The sequence below is a fragment of the Glossina fuscipes genome, unplaced genomic scaffold (genome assembly GCF_014805625.2).
Source record: "Glossina fuscipes isolate IAEA_lab_2018 unplaced genomic scaffold, Yale_Gfus_2 148, whole genome shotgun sequence".
NCBI lineage: Eukaryota > Metazoa > Arthropoda > Insecta > Diptera > Glossinidae > Glossina > Glossina fuscipes.
The window spans coordinates 407,816-416,940 of NW_023998491.1; positions in this window are offsets into that span (position 1 = coordinate 407,816).

Below are 9,125 nucleotides of genomic sequence, written 5' to 3' on the forward strand. Positions count from 1 at the left end.
CAAATCAACAAATTTTCAAAAATATAACTCAGTATCTGGCGGCAGAGAAATAGATCCTAAAATTTAACTCTCACACCGTTAGCATCTAGGGCTATCGCCTTTATTGAAAACCCTTTCACGGTGAAGGTTTGAAACCATCATCATTGATTGATCGACTTGGTTTTCTTATTCTTGAAAATCGCTCGACAAACGGCTGTAGTATCCGCAGATTTTAATTTGTCAACAAAATTCTATTCTAAATCGCCAATTCAAAATCCCAAGCAATGATGGAAATTTAAGTCGCCACTAATATGGTGAGCTCGAAAAATTTGATTTCGAAACGTAACTCCATGTTTGAGATAATAGTTCGAGTAATCTATTATTTGGGTTTTTCAAAATTTTTCCCCCTTCACAGTCATCTTTATATATCACTTTTGAATATTTAGGGAATCATTTAAGTTAATATGAATGAAGCACGAGGAGAATCACAGGTATTTGGTTACTTTTCTTATCAATTAAGCAAGACTTGAAGCTACAAACAAGCTTCGACTTCGCTACAAGCTACAAACAAAGTCGAAAGATATTACTACTAAATCATGATGAGTAATGAAAAATAAATGAGTTACGATGTTCAAATGATCACATTTCAGATTTAGTGAATCGTTTATCTCGACGATAAAGTTATATATTTGTTTCGGTAGCATTTTAAGTACTTGGCAGTTCAGATAGTCTCTATGTTTGAAGTCTGCAAGTGCTTGGATAAATTAATCACATGAGACTCGCAGGGCTATCGACTAATTTGGGAGTGATTTCCGGCATCCCTCCCCCTCTTCCTCCCCGTCTTCAAGGCAATCCTGCAAGAAAGAGGCCCTTCACTAAGACTGGGGTACTGGATAGTAAAGTTTCAGTATGATCCAAGCTTTCTTCTCTGGCAACGCGATGGCTATTATGCACCTCTAATTAGTTAATGCTAGGTTTCACACGCGGTCTCCACCCAAATATCTTGCAGGACTATCACTCCTGCTTAATAATGACAAAGAACAGATAGCATTAAAATGAGGGGCAAACTGATCATTGCGGACCCCATAATTTTAGTCCGTAATGCTTCAGGATTATCACCACTACGCGTGTCGTGTAGGTATGGGCACATTCTCGCTTTTGAATTGTTCCTACTTCCTAGACAATGTACAATGACCAGATATCAATCCACCAGATAGCAACTTATACTTTTAACTTCTGTGGCTTGCTCAATAACTCGTAAAACTGTTTCGAGCCTCCATTTTGCCTGAACTCTTCATAATCAAGAAGTAGCCGACTCCTCGAGGTGGGATTCCCGTCGCTAGGAAGCTGAGAGCTTAATTAGTATTACGAGTTGCTTCAATCAAGCTGGTGCAACACTGGCAAGGACTACGAATAATAGCGATAAGCGAAAGACATGACATTGCGATTTTTTGCCAATGATAACTTTAAGCCCTGTAACCCAAAACTTGTCCAGGAAACGTGAACAGCTTTCAAAGGGAATTTGCTTTGCTCTTCGCAGCATTTTTAGAACGCGGCTTATCATATGTTCGAACTGATTTTCTATTCCCCCGAAATCACCCAAAAAATGGTCTCGTAGAGTAAGGGTCAAAAGACCAGTAATGCTCTTTTCAACCATTTCATATTTTGCGTGAGAGATGGAAGTGGTAATGGTTAGCCATGGACCATACATTCAATGAAATATCTGACGCCATTTGTTTTTGTATAATCAATTTTTAAGTTTACTGAAAAATGGGCGGAAACTTATACGCACTCCTAATGTTTTTGTTAAAAGTTTCCTCTCAAATGCCTTGGTAAGCAAATTGGAAGAAGAATTCTTTGAATTAAAATACGAATTCCATAGAATTCAGTTGCAATAAAAAATGCTTAACGAAAACTTCGAAATTTGAGTAAATTTCTTTTCTTCTTTTTTTTTTTTGCAAACTTGTTTAAAATATTTCGGTTATTTGTCAGAAAATAATCTACAATTCCAAGTGTCTTTGACGCAAAGGAATAACATTTGTGTAAATTTCTATTTTATGTGAAATTTTTATATAGATAATATATTTAATTAATTTATTATTAATAATAAAATTCAAGTTGAACTTAAAGTTTCTGAAATTGATTGTTTGCATGGACTTATCAGCTCGCGTAAGATGGAAAAATATTTAATGCGACATGTAACGATTGCATGATAGAATTTGTATGCGATAATAACAATGACATCAATATAGTGAGTTTTAATAAATGTACACTAAGCCCGACACATCTTTGCATGCGTAGAGAGATTCTAGGTTTTTTATTTTTGCAAACCAAGAAAAAAAAAATATTTAAAAATAGATTTAAAGTAAAATAATTTTTCTCGTTTTCTTTTTTTTTTTTTTTTATAAAAAATTTTGTTTTTTATTTCAAAAGTTTAGCTTTCAGTTCAGTCAAAGTTAGTTTGTCTTGTTATCTTCTCTTTCGTTTTTCTTGCTTTTACTCATTTCGACCGACCGTCTGACCCACGATGCATTCATTAATCATTCGTTAGATTTGTAAAATTTGTAAAAAAAATTTGTTGTTCATTCAGTTGGTTTTGTATATACAAAAATATCGTTATTGTTGTCGTTCTTGTTATTATTACGGCTATGTTTTTGCTGTCGAACAAAGCTACTACTGCCAAACGTATCACATGTTGACACAAACGCGGCACAACAATAACAGAAAATAATAATAATAATAATAATAGTAGTAACGAAAGAAAGAAAAAACAAGCGAACAACAATAAAAACAACAGCGACAAGAACAACAACGGCAACGACAACAACAACAACAACAACAGCTGCAATACACATTTTAAACTAAACAAACGAAACCCAACGACGACAACAGTAGTAGTAGTAGTAGTAGTAGTAGTAGTAGTAGACACCAAATACACCAAAAAGCTTGACTCAAAATACAAGCAAAGACATAGAGACAAACACAACACACACACACACGCATATATACACGGGCAGACATAATCGTGTACACATAGCTACACCTAGGAAAAACAATATACGGGGAGACCAGACCAGACCGTTGTCAGTATTCATTCATTCATTTATTCGCGTTTTGTACCTTCAGTCGCAACAAAGCTGCACGCGGATCATGATTTCTTATTTCTTGTGACAGACAACAACAAATTGCTAAGTAAATAATCGAAAAAAAGAAAAAAAAAAAAAAAAAACAAAATATATACACACAAGAAAGAAAAAAAGCTTATTTTGGTGGTAAAAATATGTAGAAATGTTTTTTTTTTTTTTTTCTTTGCCTTTAAGTAACATAACTACGGTTACTTTACAGCACTGCTATAAGGATTTCAATGCATTGCATACACAACGTAAAGTGTACATTTGTATGCATGCATTTATGCTTATATATATATATGTGTGTGTGTGTGTGTGTGCCTGTGTACGTATGCCTATATCATAGATACAAATCAAACGATTATTAAACAAATTACTGAAGCGGAAATTGTAACGTGTTTTAAAATATGTTTTTGCACAAAAAAAAAAAAACGAAATGCGAAAAACTTTTTTTAGTTGATTTTTGAAGGAAAAAAAAAAAAAGGAAAAAAAGAAATTAATAATAATAAATATTTACTGACGCTAAACACAAGTCACGATTTGTTAACTATGCGTGAGCTAAGTGCGTAGCTTTTCAAACGGAAAGCGTGAGAAATAAATGAAAAAAGCAAAAACAAGAAGAAGAAGGAGAAGAAAAAAAAACAATAAATAAATAAATAAATAAAAATCAAAAACGCCGTCAGTCAAGTTGGTTGCTTTGATCGTTCGGTATATGGTTAACAAGAAAATTTCCTATTGGGTCATTAGATCGGACCGTGTGTGCAATTTATTCAAGTATAAGAAAAAGAGAGGGAATAAAATACTTACCGGCCAAAAAAAAAAAAAAAATAAAAGTAAAAAGCAAAAATATATATATATGTATATATATATATATATATATATATCTGTAACAACAATAACAATTTTGATAAACGTTGCAATGGACTATCGGAAGCTTAAGGTTTTGCTTTAAATATTTAACCAAAATTAATTAAATTTTTTTATATTATTTTTTGTTTTTGTTTTCTTTTTTTCTTGAAATTATTGCATTATGTTGAAATTCTCAAAGTAACCAGAAAGTGAAGTGAATCGATTGTGTAAATATTTCCAGACAGTTTATATTGTCTATCTATAAGTAATAAAATTTTCTTAATATTGTGTAAGTATCTATGTGCAGATATTTTCTAAGGGTTTTTTTTTTTGTTCTCTCTTCTTTCCTTTATCTTTGCCCCTCAAAAAAAAATAGACTGACGTTGTTATTTATGTATGTATGTGTGTGTGTGTGTGTGTGTGTGTGTAAAGCAAAGCATTAAGGGAAGTGTTAAGTAAATGTAGGAAAAAGTTGAATAAATGAAAGTGAAAATGTTTGCAATTTTTAATTGAAATTTCTCTCTCAGGCTCTCCTGTGAAATCGTCCTTTGTTGTCTGCGATGCAATTCAGTAAAACAGAGTCTAACATGCGATTTTATGTTTTTTTTACCAATTCAACAAAATTTGCCTTCGAGAAACAAATGAATTTCCAAAGTGATAGCAAATTTGAAGTTTTACGCAAATAAATTCACTGCCTGTAGACCTTTATAGACCACTATCCAGAACTGTGTTTATGCGAATTTCATAACAACATGTTAGAAATATTTTCAATGAAATTCTCAGGAATTTTGAGAATTTTACATCTCCATGCTGACGAGGAACGGTAAAAGTGGTTATTTATTTAAGCTTGCAATTATAAAGGACTAGCACGTGGTTATCTTACCATCAATCATTTGCGTCGAAAGAACTAAAAACCATTTCGCTCTATGTCAAACCTTGGTAAACGCCAACCAATTTTGTTTTCAGTATATTGAAGGAGTCATCCACCATTCAGCCAAAGAGTTCGATATGCATGGTGTTAACAAGAACGCGCTTCCTTATCGTCCTACACGTCGTTATAGCCGTTTGATTAAAAGATTCGGCGCTTATGACCGTACGATTGCGCAGAGGTCTCCAAATTCTCCGACTGTCGCATTATAGACAAAACGAATAATGCGGTTGGCCATCAGTTTGATTCTATCCGAATTATGAGGCGGATAGCCAGAAATCACTTTAATGCAATAGTTAGCATGCGACATAAGAGGTGCATGCGCAATTGTGTACCTAACTGGAACTGGCTAGTGTAAGTTCAGATGACAAATTTCAAGCGAAATAGTATTCAACTGCACGTCAAAGTTAAGTTTGCGATCCAGGATTGTCCTCAGACATGACATAGAGTCCACCAAATCGATAGTATTCTCATTTAACCTAATTGTTACAAGGTGGAGGAAAAAGCCCATGGGAAGTTAAAAAGGATAGTTTTGGTCTTACTTCTCTTACTGCAAAGCATATTTTCCATCATCCACGTGCGTGATACGTGCTAAGGATTCGTCAATCACATTATATATATTACTTCGATTGCAGTTATAATAGCCAAAGATCTGCAATCTACCGAATTGGAAAGACCATGCACGACTTTGTTGAGTTTGCACAGTAAGGGACCCCGAATGGTGTCGCTAATAGGCTGTTAGCAACGGAAGATTTATCATTTCTTTAGCAAGACTGGTCCCGATTTTATTTTTTTATTTATTTTTCTCTCGAGGGTGAACTTCGCTTAACAATTACGATAGATTCTTACAAGGGATTTGAAATAGGTATCGAAAGGACCGTCCCTTTGCAGAATTTGCACAATCAAGTTGCGCATAATCATTTTTTACGGGTGGTAGGCGATGAAATGTATTAGAATTTTGTAATTTAGTGTCAAAGATCACATATCAGCTTCCATGCTTCCATTATATGTATATATATATTTTTTTTGATTCCTTTAGAAGGTCAACTGATGTCTACTTCTACTCATTTTTTTTATTCATGATTAGTTTCTTTCAACTAATCGCACATTATTTCGTTATAAGCTCATAAAAACCGATATTCAAGATATATGTGAAGTGATGTTAGCCGGGAAAGTATTCGAAATATCGACAAAAAAAATGTCTCTCTTTCTCATTGTGACAGCGGTTTTTAGTTATGTTGTGAATTTCCGGAATTGACGATCACTTCTTAACTTTAGGACGCCTGTCATGGCGTTTCCACTTTCTTAAAAGAACACTGGTGTCCATTCCAAGACACTTTGCTCTGATAAACTGAATTTAAAAGGATTTCGAGCTTATGGATGCGTATTTCATACCCGAAATATGTTAAGTGTAGTAATAGTCGATGACGAATTTTTGAATTTCTTTAGAAGAATTACCGATGTCTGCATGGTAAGCTTCCTTTCTTTAGAAGCACGCAAAACTAAGTCGCAAAGATTTAACAAATTCTGCTAGAAATGTCTTCTGATTATAAACAGGGAGAACCCTTTCTATTTACTAAGACCGGATGGGCGTTGTCGGTTGCAAATTTTATACTTACTTGGCAAATGTTCTACTTGAAGGTTTTAGTCACAAATGAAGAGAAACTGGCAATAAGTATTTTCGCAAGTCTCGGTTATGTTCTAATAAAACTCTTACGAAAGGTAAGGAAGTGTACTATTTCTTACTTCACCGATTCGGATTCTTTGCTAGAGCTGATGACGCTCTTCACTTAGTTGCTGCCACTCCCAGCCTTTTTCTCTTTGCATACTTTTGTTCGGCCATCATCGTGTCACGCGTGGAGAGGACATCCTCTGCGTGAATGGTTATATTAAAAAACAATTAAAAACATATTAGGGGACCTGAATACCTTACGTCATTTTGCTTAATATGATTATTCATAATGTAGATACGATATTATATTGAAAGTGGTCGAAAAAGTGGATCGATCCATGGCTTTCTCCCTTGGGCCAAGATACATCGATGTACCAAATTTCATCAAAACATTTCAAAAATAGTCATCTGTAGGTTGGTCGCAAGAAAACAAGACGGACAGACAAGCTTCGGTTGTATAAGAGGTAGTTCTAACTGACGTTCTTCTGGTTCGTATACATCAGCATAACCCTGATAAACCGTTGTTCCGCAAGTTATGCATGATATAAAAAAGAAGCATATAGTATGGGAGTGTTTATCAACAACTTCCCGAAAAGTTAGTCCCCGAAGTCGCTATCGTCTCTGAAGGGAGGACTGCACTACTCCATCCCTTCGGGTTACTGCCACGCCTAGTACCACTACCAAGTAGAGAGACGAGATTTACTCCCCAGCAATTTTTCAATTACGAACGCGTGTGGCTGTAGCTATAGAAAATGCTTGATCAATAAGAGCATCGCACTGACCGGTGGGGCATACATGCTTCAGAGACATATAGGACACATACCCTGGGTGTCTCTTTAATATACAAAAAATGTGGGCGTTAACTGTTCTTGGAAAGATCATTCTCGAAGAGGAAAAAAGAGACAGAAAGAGAGAGAGAGAGAGAGAGAGAGAGAGAGAGAGTGTTCTCCTAACCTGAGTTACTTTCCTGAAATAATTTCTTTTCAATGGGTTTTACCGTCCGTAGCCGTACTTGGTTAAACCAGGATGCGTACGAAACAGCTGTCAACCACACTTACGTGTTATTTAATCTAATTTCGAGCTTAGCTGCCTGTCTGTTCGTCTATTATTTAAATACTGGAAATAATGAAGATTAAGAAAACAATCCTATTAAACGACAGATCTACTTTCGGTTAAATTCTCTTCAGCAGGCGTAATGACGATTGCTGTCTGCTCTGACGGAGGCGCTAGGCGAATAACTAAAACTATAAAGAGAAACAAAAAATCATGAATTTTTTATGTCTACGCACGACTTGAAAAGACGATCAAGCAAATTTTATGAGAGCCAATCGATCGGTCTTCTTACAAGCAAATGATTATTCAAATTTCTTTCCCTTGTTTTAAACAAATTTTTCTTTTCAATAAATTTCTTTTTGTTTAGCATTAATATGTTTTTATACAAATTTTGTTTTACTTTCATTTTTTTTTTTGGAATTCGCTTTTAAGTGTTTTCGAATGCGTTTTCAGTTTTTTTGAAAATCTTTCGTCTTTCTTCCTTTCCTTTCCTCGCTTTTTTCCTTTACGTACTTTCTACAATCACTTTTGTTCATAGCATTTTTTTGTGGTATTTTTCAAAATGCTTAATAATGCTGATCGTTCGAAAATATATCTTAAAGATTAGAAATACGTATCATGGGCGACATATAACGTAGCAGATGAAATATAATATATTATTGGACAAGAATTGGATGCAAGTGATATTTAAAGTTATTTTAAATATTATAAGTCCCGTAAGAAAACAAGTTGTTACGTCAGCTGAGTTCCAGATAAGTTGGCCTTATTGCAGCAATCTTTTGTAACACATGGAGTTACAGCAATAACTTGAACCATCGAACCTTGTATACCAACTGTGTTTATTATGGAATAAGCTCTGCAAACTGTACTTTGCAATGCTTGGATATGCTTGATTACGTTAGAGAGCGAGAGAGAGAGAGAGAGGTAGAGAGAGAAGAGAAGGGAATATCTTATTTATGCTGACCTTTAATTTCATGTGCGCTACTGCAGTGGGTTCTCGATCATCGCTATTTAGACAACTGCAATAAACTGTTACTAGTGCTGAAGGCCAAAACAGAGACTAAGCTTTGAAGATCAAAAGCCTCGTCACTTCTCAATCATTTATAGAAACGATTTATATCACATATGAAAAATACCTATAATGTCATATAGCTATTTTTTTACCTCTTTATCCTTAATTACTACTGCTTCCCAGTGCTGATGGCATTTTTCAAATCCCTCACAGATGTGAAAACTCTTAGAAGAAAATTATACTTTATATGGCAAACAGATCTAATTTCGGGTTTTTTTATCATGAAACAAATGAAAAGTCGGTCCAGCCCGATTATTTAATACCCTACACGATTCATATTCTTGCCATGGCACACAAAAATTATAACTTGCTTTTATATGACCTGGATATAGAACTATGTATTATATATTAGATGTCTTTGCAAAAAAAAGGCTTCCTTTCCTTAAGAATCATTGTCCTCAAATGGTTCAAAAATTGCGATATGTCTTCAAAATTCAGCACAAT